Source organism: Hemitrygon akajei, chromosome 11 (genome assembly GCF_048418815.1).
Source record: "Hemitrygon akajei chromosome 11, sHemAka1.3, whole genome shotgun sequence".
Taxonomy (NCBI): domain Eukaryota; kingdom Metazoa; phylum Chordata; class Chondrichthyes; order Myliobatiformes; family Dasyatidae; genus Hemitrygon; species Hemitrygon akajei.
The window spans coordinates 22,587,612-22,604,720 of NC_133134.1; the positions used below are offsets into that span (position 1 = coordinate 22,587,612).

The 17,109-nt window shown below is 42.4% G+C and overlaps 1 protein-coding gene across 4 annotated transcripts in view; it reads right to left on the reverse strand.

Moving 5' to 3' along the window:
* Positions 1-17,109, reverse strand: part of fbxl16 (F-box and leucine-rich repeat protein 16) — a 167,077-nt gene that overhangs the window by 15,094 nt on the left and 134,874 nt on the right. The window lies entirely within an intron of this gene.

Sequence of the window (17,109 nt, forward strand, 5' to 3'; positions counted from 1 at the left end):
TTAAAACAGCCTGAAATATCAATATACACTGAGCTTAAGAAGAGTTACAATCAACCTGCTGAGCTTATTTTGGGTTTATTCTGGGCCTGTATTCACTAGAATTCAGAAGAATGAAGGGTGACCTAATTGAAACCTATCGAATGGTGAAAGGCCTTGAGAGAGTGGATGTGGAGAGGATGTTTCCTATAGTGGGAGAGTCTAAGACCAGAGGACACAGCCTCAGAATAGAGGGGCATCCTTTTAGAATGGAGATGAGGAGGAATTTCTTTAGCCGGAGAGTGGTGAATCTGTGAAATTCTTTGTGCAGGCAGCTGTGGAGGTCAAGTCCTTATGTATATTTAAGGCAGAGGTTGATAGATTCTTCATTGGTCAGGGCATGAAGGTATACAGGAGGAAGGCAGAAGATTAGGATGAAGAGGAAAATGGATCAGCCATGATGAAATGGTGGAGTAGGCGATGGGTCAAGTGACCTAATCCTACTCTTATATCTTATGGTCTTGTAATGATGATGGCGGTGTGTAGCTCCTGTTCCCACCAGATGGGAAATTTTCTAACCTGCTCATAGAATAGCAGGAGTCTCTAGCTGCCAACAGGAGGCAGCTGAATACTTTCCTGAAGTTTTCTAGAGGAATCCAGCACTATTGGGCTTGGTTCATTATTTTTTTGCCTTCTTTCAAGTTCTTGTCTGTCTTGTTAGGAGTTTTCAGCAGCTGTAGGTTTCCACTCGAAAATGATGAGACGTTAAGCATTAATGGCAGAACTGCACTATGCTTTGGGAATAGGTTAAAATGGTGCAGATGAAGTGTTCAGTAAAGGGCAAGGTTCACACTGAAGCCAAATAATGATCAGAGTTCCCAAGAGCTCTGTGCCAGATCCTTTGCTGATTTTGAGAATTATTTTTAAAAAGTTCAGTAGAATGAAAGTGTGTACAGGAGTTGGAAATAGAATAAAAAGTAAAATAGAAAGATCTCTACAGGTTAACAGCAATGTAGTTATTTAATGTACAAACGTTTGTAGAAAAGGGTGTTATGGATGTGGATTTAGGGCACTCAAGCATACAAGTATAAAAGTACCAGTATGTTTCCTAGTTACAGTGAAATGAAAATTTTTATGAAGTTATACTATTTAGTTTTATACATCTTGGTTTGAAAAACTGCATTTAGTGTGGTGGCCTCCGCCACCTTAGAGAAGCCTATCTGCTGTCAATCCCATTCACTCCATGTGATATCAAGCAATGGAAGAGTACACTGGACATAGCAATATCTTTGGTCTCAATGTCATCCCGTTGTGGTGCAGAAGACTTGCATCCACTCTGAACCTTATCAGTACAGCCACAGCACAGTCGCCCATATGATAGTGTCCTATCTACAAAGCAAACAAGTCTAACATATCATTCCATCCTATGATTTTTAAGTATCAGTAAAGTAATGGAACGGATAATCAAGAGTGCAATAAAGCATGACTGGGACAATATGGAGACTTGCATCTCTTTCTGCCAGATGCAGTTCTTGCAGTATTCTGTTTTATTTTATTTGTTCTGGAATGCCTTGATAGGTGCTTCTCAAAAACAAGAAGTCCTTACTGCTCATTACATTTTGTCAGCACTATTGCTACACTGCATTCATGGGGCTTCAGTTTACAGGTTCACCAGAGTGGTGCTATACACACACACACACACACACACACACACACACACACACACACACACACACACACACACACACACACACACACACACACACACACACACACACACACACACACACACACACACACACACACACACACACACACACACACACACACACACAATCTTTGACTACCTGCAGAGCCCTCTCGGATGTTCCAAAGACAAGCCTCTGGGCTACATTGACCCACTTTGAAATTTTATTTTAGTTATTACAGGATTAGATAGAATTTGTGCTACATCATTTGTACCAGGCATTACCCACTTCCTAAAAGAGAGAACTTAACCTTCTCTTAATATTCAATGGCCTTGTCATTGCCCAGGGGTCTCCCATTTCAATGACCCCTGGCCATCACTATCGACCAGAAATTCAACAGGAAATGTGGCTTCACGAGCTGATTCCAGGTTGAATATCCTATGGCAAGTGATTCACTTCCCCATCTGCAAGCTGCACTTCGGCTGTGTGACTGAATATTCTCCACTTGCCTGGACGATAACAACTACAATACCAGGAAGCTTGGAGTCATCCAAGACATGTGGGTTGGTATTCCATTAGCCATTCTCTGCTACAGGTACACAGTCACTGCAATAGGTACTGTCTACAAAATGCACTACAGTTTGCCAAGACCTCTTTGACAGCACCACTGTCTACTCTGTTAAGGCCAAAGCAGCAGGTGTTTGGTAATACCATCCAAGTCTTACAATGTATTATTGCTGCGTCTACATTCTGGTGCTCCCCTCACCACAACTCTTTGAGAGAATCTTAACAAGATAGGTTGCAGCACACTATCAAGGATATTTAGCTATGGGCAGCAATTTTTGACCTTGTCGATGTTGCCCTCAAGATCAAGTTAAGAAAGTATGAATCTATTGCCTTGCGTCTGAGAGAAAGTCATGAATTCCAGAGCAAAAAGAAAATGCAGCAGAAACCTAGGGCAGTGGAATTCATTCTGATTCCGTGCCCTGGACATCTATGGGGCAACCTTTACCTATGTGCTAGGTGGCAAACAAAGTACATAAACTAGGGACACAAACACGAGGAAATCTGCAGATGCTGGAAATTCAAGCAGCACACACAAACTGCTGGTGGAATGCAGCAGGCCAGGCAGCATCTATAGGGAGAAGTACAGTCGACGTTTCGAGCTAAGACCCTTCGTCAGGACTAACTGAAAGAAAAGATAGTAAGAGATTTGAAAGTGGGAGGGGGAGTGGGAGATCCGAAATGATAGGAGAAGACAGGGATGAAGCTAAGAGCTGGAAAGTTGATTGCCAAAAGGGATACAGATCCGGAGAAGGGAGAGGATCATGGGATGGGAAGCCTAGGGAGAAAGAAAGAGGGAAGGGAGCACCAGAGGGTGATGGAGAGCAGGCAAGGAGTGATTGTGAGAGGGATAGAGAGAGAAAAAAAATTAGGACATTTATTCACCTGTCATTTTTGAGCTTTTGAAAGCTGGTTTACACCTTGGATGTAATGTGATTCCATTTCTAAGCCCTCATCTATATTGGCTGGGCTAAAAGGCTTTTAATTGCCTGGAAGTTGTATGAGACAGAAATGTACTATTCTTCATCACATCCTTTACTAATAAAGATATATTCCAAATTTATTGACAAATCAAAAAATTGACCTCAGTGTAAAGCATATTGTGGCGACCCAATTACTAGCACACTCGAACCGGCTGACAATTAGCCAGAGTGCAGGCACAAAGGAAGAAAGCCTGAGGGGGTTTCAGTACGTGCCTCTCGAGGTATCTGGTGGGGGAGACAGGCTTTAAAGCAAGACTGTGAAGTTGAAATAAACTTATTCTTTGACTGCAGTTTACCAACTCCGTGTCGTTATTTTAGCGCTGCGTGTAGCACACCGCTACAATATCACCATAGAGTTCAAATAATTTATTTCAGTAGAGTGCTGGACTAGTGGGTAAACTATTAGGGGATCTGAAAGAAAATATTTCAGAAACTTTGGTTAGTAGCCTATGGAGTACAATGAGCTAAGGATTGCAGTTATTCTGTTGTCTGATCAATCAGTTTACCAACTTTCTCACAAGCCATGCACTCTCTGAACAAAAATGTCAGCAACCTTGGCATAATCTGACTGTGAAGCCTCCTGTTCTTCACCTCATTACCAGACAACCCAGAATTAATTGCACGCCTTTTCCTAGTGATCAGCAACTTGTATAGGTCTCTGCAACTAAAACCTTTATTTACAAAGCAAAAAACACAAAATGCAAGAGGAACTCAGCAGGTCAGGCAGCATCTAATAAAAGGAGTAAAGCGTTAACATTTCAGGCCACGACCCTTCATCAGGACTGTAAAGGGGGAAGGCACCAGAATAAGAAGGTGGGGTGGGGGGGGGGGGGGGTGAAAGGAGTACAAACTGGAAGGTGATGAGTGAAGCCAAGTGAAGGGGAAGTTGGTGGGTGGGGGACTTTGTTTACAAGGTTTTCAAATTATATCTCAATATTATCTCACCGGAAGCCTCTGCAGCTTCCTCCAATTTCACACCTAATTCTCCAGTTATTTTAGGCATTGCTATGACCTTTGTTTTATACCACCATCTCTACAATTGGTAGCAGGTGTTTCAGTCAACACAAGCCAACTTGTAACAGTTTCTACCTTTCAACTCCGGTCGCCTGGAAGGACCACAATTTATCCTTTCAAAACAGCTGTGCTCCCCCTATTACAATTTCCCATCCCGTCTGTCTTCTGTCTCAGAAATGTGTAAGGGGCTGGTTGGTATTTCAGACGAATTAAATACTCTGGGATTAAATACATCAGTGCTGCTGTTCTGATACTCCAAAGAGTGTGACGTCACACTGTAGCGTGATCTGCACCAAATGGGAAAATGGGAGATAGAACTGAACGCAGAAAAGTGTGAGATACTGCAATTTGCCAGGACATACCAGTTAAGACTTACATAGTGAATAGTAGGGTACTGAGGAGTGCAGTAGAACAGAGGAATCTAGGAGTACAAATCCATAATTCTATGAAAGTGGTGTCACAGGTTGATAAGGTCATAAAGGGAGATTTTGGCACATTGGTCTTCATAAATCAATGTATTGAGTACAGGAGTCAGCATGTTATGTTGAAGTTGTATCAGATGTTGGTGAGACCAGATTGGGAGTAGTGCATTCAGTTCTGGTCATATACCAGATAACAATAAGATTGAAAGAGTACAGAGAAAATTTAGTTGCCGAGATCTGAGGAACTGAGTTATAGGGAAAGGTTGACTAGGTTATTCCCAGGAGCATTAAAAAACAAGGGGTGATTTATTAAAGGTATACACAATTATGATGTTTATATTTAGGGTTAATACAAGCAGATTCTTTCCACTGAGGTTGGGTAAAGGGGAAGTAGAAGGTGTTTATGAACCTGCAGGCTCGTAATGAGTTAGCTATTACTGTGAATACAAATTAACAGTAACATAACTCTACAATGCATAGGAATAACAATGAAAAGGCCATTTCCAATAAAAGCAGGTCTAGAATGGATATGATTTGGATAAACACAAAAGTTTGAATGTTTCTTCTAAGGAAAAATAAGGCAATTACCTGTATGAATACTGACAAATGTACTGTTCTCCAGGAAGCAATAATTTAACTCACACCAGTATAAACTTCAATTGAAATTGTATTGACAGAATATTTTAAACTATGACAAACAAAACAATGAAAAGGGCCCATCACACATATGTCAGCCTATAGTGTGCGTACAATCATTGGGGCTAATTGTCGCATAATCAATTCAGTTTGCTTCACTTCATTTACTCATGGTACTGAAACAGTTCTGCATTGAAACACCAGTCCCAGCAAAAATAATATCCATGCAACATCCAAGGAAAAAGGTGTCAAACTTTCTCCGATGTCATGTGTAAGATGGCTAACTGAAAGTTATCTGCACATTTTTCATGAGATCATAATTTGCATGAGGATTTTCTGACATCTGTATCTGTCCTTCTAAATTGGGTTCTGTGAGCACTTAACAAAATTTTCCCGCCTTATTTGTTGTCCATTTTCTTCTCTCCATCATTCACGAAACTTCTTCAATCCCATGCTCTCTGTGAAAGATGGCTACCCATTCTTTTCCCAGGCATCTTTTTAACCAAATTGTTAACAAGACAAATCCTATTGGCTAATTCAACAAGCCTGACTTATTAATCAATTGAAATTTGATTTTAAACAGCAAAAATAAAATACTCAATTGTATAATGTGAATAAAGGAACACTTCTGTATATAGATTTGCATTCTGAGAGAATCTGCAGAAAATGAAATGCCCAGCATTGTAACTGTATTAATAAAATAAAGCATAGGTGAAAGCTATAATACTTAAGGGAAACCAGAGTGTGAACCTTTTCACTCAAAGGGTGGAGTGAGGGCGTAACGAGTTGACAGAGGAAGTGGTAGATGTGGGTTCAATTTCAATACTTAATAGAATTTTGGATAAGTACATGAAACAGGTGTATGGAGGACTATGGTGCAGGTGTGGGTCAATGGGACTAGGGAGAAGAACCATTTAGAATGGACTAGATGGGCCAAAGGGCCTTTTTCAGTGCCACATGCTCTATGACTCTATCAATCTACAGGATTCCAAGGTTTACGGTCAGATGGCAGCACATTCAGACACAGCGCCCTCTCGGAGGTCAACCGAAAGTGTTCTTGTCTTTTTTAAATGTCTTTTTTTATTATCACAGGACCGTGCTTGACATTAAGAATTTCAGGTACTGCAGGTCACTGGCAGAGCAGATGGTGAAGCTGGACTTGGTGCAGACTGTGTTCCTGCCTTCTACAAGAAGGCATCAGAGTTGGTACATGAAGGAAGTGTTCAGTCTAACAGTGAGTGATTGTTTTGGATGCTATTCTTGTGATCACAAGAGCTTGTTGGATGTGGATAATGTAAAATGCTGCAAGTCTGTTTCCTTTACTTATTGGTGAGACTGATGGTGGGGGAACTGCATGGCCTCGGTCGTAGCAAGGACTAGGCCTCAAGCCGTGGGCTTGCCTGGTGCAGCAGTCCAGGAGAGGAGATGCCAGAGGCAGTGTAGCACAGTGCCCATGCTAGATTGGGGCTGGTCCCTCCTATCAGTGCTGCCCTCCAGTGTTAGATGGGTGGAATGACAAGCAGGATTGTGTGTGTGTGCGCGTGCATGCGTTCGTTCATTTGCGGACTGCTGAGAACTACTTGTTCTTGCCGACAACGCCCATGCATCATCAATGTCACTCAGGCACTTGGGCTATATATATACTTCTGTGTGACTGTATGCTTACTTGCTATCTCACATTTGCCATATGCGGCTTGTGCTGTGTATGATTGTTAGTACTGTATTTTGCACCTTGGCCTCAGAGGAACGCTGTTTCATTTGGCTGTATTCATGGTATTCATGCATGGTTGAATGACAATTAAACTTGATTAAGAAGCTTAGCACAACTATTATGAAAAAATGTTCAAAAACATTTATAAGAATGAAGAATGATTGTGAGTCTCAAAAATGAATAAACACAACATATCCTGTATGAATTTTGCATATGCTTGTAAATCTTTTAAAATTACTACTTTAAAATGCTGAGCATGAATCATACATTGAAAGTAGATGCTCATGTCTATTTATCTCAATTAAAATCAGAATTAAAAGAATTTGTCTCCTCTCTCAAATTTAGGCAGTGCCATTGGTTATAGAGAAAAGGTGATAATGGAAAATACAGGAAAATGATAAGAATGATAGTGTTATTAAGGCTATCTAACTCATCTGTTCTACAAAGTTACTCCTCAGCAAACCTAACAGTACAGTACTCCTCGTAGTCCTACAAAGTGCCCTCTCAGCCTAGACAAGCCGATTTTGAACATATTGATTTGATTCAGCATCTATCATTTCTACGGCAGTAAATTACAGATCCTGATTACAGATACAGATTACAGACCAGAGCTCTCAACCCTGCCAGGTCTTTCCATCCCCTCCGACCCTCCTCTCTCTGAGGCTGGGCATCCCTTACCCCATCCCTATCTATTATTTTAGTCTGGTTCTCTTTCTCTCTCTTTTCCCCCCTCACTATAATCTCTCCCCCCAGCCCTACCTTTCTTTCTCTTTTATTTCCCATAATTCTCCACCTTCCCCACCCAGTCCATTTCCCTCCAGCCTATCACTTCCCAGCTCTCTACTTCATCCCTCCCCCCACTTCTTCTCCCCCCTCGACCATCCCATGTTACTTCACTCCTGATGAAGGGTTTCGGCCTGAAACGTCGTCACTACCTCCTCCCATAGATGCTGTCTGGCCTGCTGAATTCTGCCAGCATTTTGTGTTTTTTACAGATCCTTACTGTTTTTTAAATTAATTTTCCTACTCAGATTTCTTCCTAGCCCCAACCTTTTGATCTTCTTCTAAAATTTTAAGTTTGTCCACTGGACCTTGAACTGTGCACCAGTTGGATCAGCTTCTCACCATCTACCCTATCTACGGTAGAAGTTACCTTTGACACCTTACACCTCAGTCAGATCTCCTTTTGACCTCACCGGTTCTCAGAGGTATGACTGTGTCTTCTCCATTATCATCCTAAACATAAGAGATTCTCCAAATACTAGAAATCCAGAGAAACACCCACAAAATGCTGGAGAAACTCAGCAGGTCAGGCAGCATCCATGGAAATGAATGAACAGTTGACATTTCGGGCCGAGAACCCTTCATCAATCCTGATGAATGCTGACCCTTCATCAGTCCGGCGGGGGGGGGTGTGTGTGTGTGTGTGTGTGATCTGAACATTGCTAGTTCGAGCCTCAGCTGAGGCAGTGTGTTGTGTCCTTGAGCAAGGCACTTAACTACACATTGCTCTGAGACGACACCGGTGCCAAGCTGTATGGGTCCTAATACCCTTCCCTTGGATAATATCGGTGGCGTGGAGAGGGGAGACTTGCAGCTTGGGAGACTTGCAGCTTGGGCAACTGCCGGTCTTCCATTTAAAAAAAACCTTGCCCAGGGTTGCGCCCTGGAAACTTTCCAAGGTGGAAATCCATGATCTATCAAGACTAACAGAAGCCTACACATTACTCCTTTATAATCCTACAGCTGAAATTCCTCATCCCCAGAACCAGCCTAGGTCTTTCCAATCTTTTCTAGGATGTGGCAACCTCCATCGTATGCTATACTCCAGCCATGGGCCTTATCAGTGTTTTATGCAAATGTAATGTCACTTTCCTGCTTTTGCATTCTGTCCTCCTGTTTATGAATCCCAGATTCCATATGTATTATTAATCACTGTCTCAACATGCTCTTATATTAAAGGATTTGTGCACATGCAAGCCCTGGTTTCTCTGGTGCTGAATATATTTAGAACTCTGCAATGCAATCTATATTCTCTCTCCTTTCTCCCAAATAGATCTCTCTGTATTAAATTTCACCTACCACTTCACTGTGCTTTCAGCTAGTCCATCTATGTCCCATTGTAGTCTCATATTATGATTCTCAGTATTTATGACATCTCCAGCTTTTTTGACATCTCTAAGTTTTGGGAATTTCACCCATGTTGGAGTGATTAAAGTGCATATTTTCAAAAAAGAAAGTAGTTTTCCCAGCACTTCGGTCCTGGGGAAACATCAATGCCAGCCATTCTCCAATGTGAACAACAACCACTTCCCTCTAGAGTTATAGCGTAGTAGAAAACTACAGCATAGGATCAGGCCCTTTGGCCCTTCTCGTCCATGCTGAACCATTTAAACTGCCTGGTCCCATCAACCTGCATCCAGACCTTAACCCCCCATACCCCACCCATCCATGTACCTATCAAAACTTCTCTGAAATATTGAAATTGAAATTTTATTCACCACTTACACTTTCACACTCTCTCCTCCCTCTGAGTGAAGAAGTTTCTCCTCATGTTCTCCTTAAACATTTCACCTTTCACTCTTAACCCTTGACTTCTGGTTTCAGACCAACCTCAGTGGTCTGCTTGCATTTACCCTACTTAGATCTATATTTTGTATACCTCTATCAAATCTCCCCTCAATCTTCTCCATTCTAGAGAATAAAGTCCTGACCTATTCAAACTTAATTATAATTCAGGTCTGCCAGTCCCACAACATTGTAATTTTCTTCTGTATTCTTTCAATCTTATTTACATCTTACCTGTAGGTAGGTGTTCAAAACTGCACACAAAACTCCAAATTAGGCCACACCAACATCCCAACCCCTGTACTTAATACTTTGATCAATGAAAGGCAATGTGCCAAAAGCTTTCTTTACGACCCTATCTACATCTGACGTCACTTTCAATGAATTATGGACCTGTATTCCCAGATCCCTTTGTTCTACCACACTCCTCCCCTCAGTGCCCTACCATTCACTGTGTGAGACCTACCCTGGTTTGTCCTCACAAAGTGACATTAAACTCCATCTGCCATTTTTCAACTCATTTTCCCGGCTGATCCAAATCCCTCTGCAAGCTTTCATAGTCTTCCTTGTTGTCTGCTACACCCCCAATCTTGGTGTCATCCACAAATTTGCTGATCCCAACAGGCACATTATCATCCAGATCATCGATATCGATGACAAACAACAATGGACCCAGCACCGATCCCTACAGCACTTCAGTCAGAGAGGCTGCCATCTACAACCACTCTCTGGCCTCTCCTGCAACACCAATGTCAAAACCTCGTCCTGAATGTCAAGCAGCTGAACCTTTTCGACCAGCCTCCCACACGGGACCTTGTCAAGTGCCTTATTGAAATCCATGTAGACAACATCCACTGCTTTGCCTTCATCAACTTTCCTGCTAACTTCCTGGAAAAACTCTGTAAGATTGGTTAGACATGACCTACCACACACGAAGCCATGCTGACCTAATCAGTCCCTTTCTATCCAAATACTCATATATTTGGTCCCTTCAAATGCCTTCCAATTACTTTCCCACTACTGGTGTCAAGCTCACCGCCCATAATTTCCTGGTTTATTCTTAGAGCCTTTCTTAAACAGTGGAACAACATTTGCTAATCCTCCAATCCTCTAGTATGTTTAATAAAGATGATTTAAATATCTCTGCTGGGGCCCCTGCAATTTCTACACTTGGTTCCCACAGGATCCAAGGGAACATCTTGTTAGGCTCTGGGAATTTGTACACCCTAATTTGCCTCATGATAGCAAGAACCTCCTGTAATCTGTATAGGGTCCATGGCCTCACTGCTTCCTTGCCTCCCTTCTATAGACTCTTTGTTCATTTCCTGAGAAAATGCAGATGCAAAAAAACTCCATTTAAGATCTTCCCATCTCTTTTGGCTCGATGCATAGACTACCATTCTGATCTTCCAGAGGACTGATTTTGTCCCTTGCAATCCTTTTATTCTTAACATATCAGTGGAATCCCTTTGGATTCTCCTCCACCTTGTCCGCTGGAGCAACCTCATGCCTTCTTTTAACCACTTGATTGCTTTCTTAAGTGTTCTCTTGCATTTCTTAAACTCCTCAAGTACCTCATTTGTTTCAACCTGCCTATATCTGTTATGCAACTTTTCTTCTTAACCAGGACCTGTGTCTTTCAAAAACCAAGGTTCCCTAAACCTGTTATCCTTGTCTTTTATTCTGACAGGCCCATACAAACTTAGTACTCTTAAAATTTCACATTTGAATGCCTCCCACTTACCAAGTAGACATTTGCCAGAAAGAGCCTGTCCCAATCCACACTTGCCAGATCCTTTCTGATACCATCAAAATTGGCCTTTCTCCAAATTAGAATCTCAACCCAAGGACTAGACAAACCCTTCTCTATAATTATCGTGCAACTAATGGCATTATAAGTGTTCCCCTACACAAACTTTTATCACCTGTCCTGTTTCATTCCTTAATTGGAGTTCTAACATCACACTCTCTCTAGTTGGGACTTCTACGTACTGATGAAGGAAACTTTCCTGAGCACATTTGACAAACTCTATTCCATCTAGTCCTTTTACACTACGGGAGTCCCAGTCAATATGTGGAAAATTAAAAATCACTTACTATCACAACCTTATGTTTCTTGCAACTGTCTGTGATATCTCTACCAAATGGTCAATAATATAGCCCCATTAATGTGGTCATAACTCTCTGATTCCTCAATTCCACCCATAAAACTTCTCTAGACGAGTTCTCCAGTCTGGCCTGACTGAGCATTGCCGTGACTTTTTCCCTGACTAGGAACGATATCCCTCCCCCTTTAATCCCTCCTGCTCTGTTGTGTCTAAAACAACGGAACCACAGAATATTGAACTGCCAGTCCTACAACCAAGTCCCATTAATAGCTGCAATATCATGTGTTGATCCATGCCCTGAACTCATCTGCCTTTCCTACAATACTTCTTGAATTGAAATATACACAGTTCATGACATTAGTCCCACCGTGATCAACCCTTTGATTTTTAGACTTTGTCTAAGATCTTAACAACATCTGTCTCCACAACTGCTCTACGATCTGTTCCAGCAGTCTGGTTCCTGTGTGCCCTTACAACTCTAGTTTAAACCCCTCCCCACCACCACTGTGCATTACTAGCAAACCTTCTCACTCGGATATTAGTCCCCCTCCAGTTTAAGTGCAAACTGTCTCTTCTGTACAGATCCCACCTTCCCTGGAAGAGAGCCCAGTGATCCAAAAATCTGAAGCCCTCCCTCCTACACCAATTCCTTAGCAACGGATTAAACTATGTAATCTTCCTAGTCCTGGCCTCACTAGAATGAGTAGCACCAGAGGTCCTGTCCTTTAACTTAGCACCTAACTCCCTGAACTCACTTTGCAAAACTTCATCCCTCTTTCTACCTATGTCATTGATACCTGAATGGACCAAGACCTCTGGCTTCTCACCCTCCCACCTAAGAATGTTGAAGACTTAATCCAAGATGTCCTGGACCCAGACACCCGGGAGGCAACATACCATCCAGGAATCTCAATCTTGTCCACAGAACCTCCTTTCTATTCCCCCAGGTAACAAATCCCCTATCACCACAGTTTGCCATGCCTTCGGAGTCACAGAACCAGACTCAGTGCTGGAGACCTGACCGCTGTGATTTTCCTCTGCTAGGTCACCTACCCCAACAGTACTCAAAGTGGTACACCAGTTATTGAGGGGGGTGGCCACGGGGGTACTCTGCACTGGCTCCTTAACCCCTTCCTCCCCCCCCCCCGTCACCCAGTTTATTGTGTCCTGCACCTTGGGTGTAGCTACTCTATCTCCCCCTGAGCCTCGGGAATAATCCGGAGTTCATCCAGTTCCAGCCCAACTCCTTAACGTGGATAGTTAGAAGCTGCAGCTGGATGCATTTCTTGCGATTGAAGTTGTCACGGATATGGGAGGTATCCCTGCCTTCCCACATCCAGCAAAGGGAGCATTCGACTGTCCTGCCTGGTACCCCTACTGCTTTAATTGTGTAATTATAAAGGGAACAATAAATAAACTGAAAAAGTAATTTACCCACAACTTCTCACCATCTCTCACTCAAGCCTCTCCTTGCTGATGCCTCGAAGAGATAGATCCTCAAATCCCCTCTCTAACACTGCCCACTCTGACAAAAGCTGCTCTGCTTGCCCCTACCTTGATTTTATTTGCCCTTGTTAATGAATCCCCTTCTCTGATTGGCTGCTGTTCAAACATTGCAACTCCCACAAAGCGCTGCTTTTTAATGCTCACCTCTCTTCTCGTTCCCGATCTCTGATTGGCCACTATTCAAACGCCAGTCTGGGCTGTTCAAATGCTGTGCTACTGACTGCTTTCCACCTTTTAGCCAGCTCTCTGCTATCGATACTTTAATTCTGTGGACGTCAATTTTGCGAACCAGCCTTCTGTATGGCATTTAATCAAATGCCTTCTGAAAATCTATGCAGGCAATACCTCTAAAAGTCTGTTCAGTTGCAGTTTTACCTACAAGCAGGAACACAAGTACTAATAGAATTTAAAGAACATAAGCTGAAGAGCAGAACAAATCTAGATGGGGAACAAAATGACCAGGGGGCTGAGCCTAATGAACAGCAAAATTAATTTGATAGTACTGAGTTGTACAGTGCACAGAAGCAGACAGATTCAGTGAAACACAGTCCCGCTGAGCACCAGTTTCCTCACACATTCTCTTTCTTCTAACTCCACCAGCAGGACCTCCAATCTCACTCCGTATGGTTTGTAATAGGCAGGTTAGGGAGTCCCACAGTGTCTTCCCCAAACTTTATCACATAGGTGGCATGGAATTCATAGGTTTGAAAGTTCACTGCACGTTCTTAACGCGTCTCACTTTATTGTTTCCATGTAAATGTGATAAATAAATCTCAATCTGAATCTGCATTGGAAAATTGTTTGCCTTAACGTACTTAAATGCTAATTCGGACTTCCCAGATATAAAAATATGTGGATATTTATACGTACGTGGCTCACAGGCCATTGCTACGGCAGCTGAGGTTTAGACTGGCAATTGTAATTGTTGCCCGTTTCTGACATTCTGTAGATGATAATTTCTCTGGTCATAATGAGCTCTTCCTTCCGGCATTATTGAAACTAGGGCTGTTGATCCCAGCAGTGTTTTTGTGAACTGCTTTTTTTTTTGGCAACTGAGTTTTTTTGGGGGGGCGGGGCTGGGAATTGCCGAACGTGCGGGGAGGGAATGATTAAGAGAAGGAGAAAAACAGAAAAGCATCAAAGCAAGATCTTGTTTGAAATTTTATGCAGTCTATTCTTGCGCCCAGTGGGCAGAATTTAATCAGTGACTGAACTGTCTGGATACTCTAAAGGGATAATTATTGCCAACAATATTCAAAATAATAACGTGTCATTAGTGTCTTTCATAGCCTTGCTTTTGGAACACAATCCCTCCACCAGTGACTTTGATTGACCAAACAGAATCAACTTACTGCACCTGTAGATCCAAACAGCAGGGGGCGCCGCCATCCTATCTGATGATGAAGGCCCAGCGTAGTGAGTGGGTACAGTGTGCTGTGTGCTCTGACCAAATTCTTGAAGATCAGGGTTGTAACAAAGTACAAGGAAATGTAACATGACGATCATAGCAAGAAAATAATTGGGCACAAATCAGAAGCTAAGGACAGTAGTCGTGGCCATAAAGACCAAATAAAAAGGGTGTTTGTGGGATCATGTTATGAACTAATACATACATTTCTGGAAATTTATTTGCCTCCTATAGTTGCCCCTTTTATTATTTTCTCTTGCAAGGTCCCTTGTCATAATTTCATCCTGAATCCTTCCTGTGAGCCATTTTCCAGATCAATCTCATCTCAAATATTGCCGGGATCAACTTCACTGCCTCACCATACCACTGGTACTCTGAAGAACATGGAACAGTACAGCACAGGGCAGTACAGACTCTTCGGCCCACAAAGCTGTGCCGACCTTTTAATCTACTTTAAGATCAATCTAACCTTTCCCTCCCTCGTAGCCTTCATCCATGTGTCTATGTACCACCACCCCACGGAGGGTTCCATGCACCTAGCATTCTCTGCGTAAAAAGAGAACTACTTCTGACATCTTACCTAATATTTTCCTCCCATCACCTTAAAAATAGGCCCCCTTATATTAGCCATTTCTGGAGAAAAATCTCTTGCTCTCCACTCCATCTATGCCTCATCATCATTTACCCCTCTAAGAGTCACCTCTTTTCTCTTTGCTCCCTAACTCACTTAACCTATCCTCATAAGACATGCTCTCTAATCCAGGCAGTAGTATGGTAAATCTCCTCTGCCCCCTGTCTAAAGCTTCTACATCCTTCCTATAATGAGACGACCAGATCTGACCACAATAATCTGTGAGGTCTGACTTGAGTTTTATGGAGCAGCAGCATAACCTAAAGGCTCTTGAACTCAGTCACCCAACTGATGAAGACTAACACACCATAAGCCTTCTTACCCACCCTATCAACTTGTGTGACAACTTTGAGGGATATGGACTGCTAGGTCACTCCACTCTTCCACAATGCTAATAATCCCACCATTAACTTTGTACGCCATCTGCTGCTTCTCAGCACAGCCCTGCAACCTGTCAATGTCCCATTGTAACCTGTGACAAACTTCTACAGTATCTACAACACTGGCATCTTTTGTGTCTTCTTACTAACCCACCCTTCTACTTCCTTATCCAAGTTATATATAAAAATCTCAAGGAGCAGGGTCTCGCAACAGAGCTCTACAGAACACCACAGGTCTCCGAACTCACGGCAGATTACGCTCCATCTATATTATCAACCTCTACCTTCTGTGAGCATAGCAATTTGGTATGCACGCAGCCAAGTTTCAATGGATCCCATGGGGAGTCTTGTTAAATGCCTTTTTAAAATCCATAAAAACTAGAAGACTGACAACATTCTCTGTAGAGTAATTTAGCACTACTCCCTATCACTTAAATGTAAAACTGTACTTGTTTGCTGTGATCTTAATGCAATAATCTCACTAGAGTCATAAAGAATTGCGTCATTAAAAATTCTCTAAACACTACCTCAAGTCTTCTTAAGTCATCACTTTGTTACTGGTTGGTCTGTGTATGTGACTCCTGTCTTTTCTGTGATACATGTCTTCAGCCAGTTCTGCATAAAATTAAGGTACAGTTATCATGGAACACCACAGCGAAAAAAAAAGGGCCCTTTGGCCCATCTAGTCCGTGCCAAACTGCCTAGTCCCATTGTCGTGAATCCGGAGCATAGCCTTCCATTCCGCTCCCATCCATGTACCTATCCAAATTTATCTTAAATGTTGAGATCAAACCCACATCCACCATTTGCGCTGGCAGCTTGTTCCACACTCTCACCCTTCTCTGAGTGAAGAAATTCCTGCTTGCATTTACCTTATTTATACCCCTCATAATTTTGCATGCCTCAGTCAAATCTCCCCTCAATCTTCTACACTCTAGGAAATAAAGTCCTAACCTATTCAGCATCTCCCTATAACTCAGGTCCTCAAGTCCTGGCAACATCTTTGTAAATTTTCTCTGCATTCTTTCAATCTCATTGAGGTTTTTCCTGTAAGTAGGTCACCAAGACGGCATACAATACTCCAAATTAAGCTCACCAATGTCTTATACAACTTCAACGCAGCATCACAACTCTTGATCAATGAAGACCAACGTGCAAAAAGCTTTCTTTACGACCTGATCTACCTGTAACGCCATTTTCAAGGGATTACAAACCTGTGTTCTATCACACACCTCAATGCCCTACTGCTCACTGTGCAGGTCCCACCCTGATTGGTCCTCCCAAGGTGCAACACCTCACACTTGTCTGCATTGAACTCCATCCGCCATTTTTCAGCCCAGTTTTGCAGCTGGTCCAGAACACTGCAAGCTCCCATCGCCTTCCTTGCTGTCCACTGCATCCCCCAATCTTGCTGTCACCTGCAAATTTGCTGATCCAGTTCTCTAAACATTACAAAGCTACAGATCACAACAACATTCTGACTAAAGTCACATAACCATGATCCAGAACTTAAA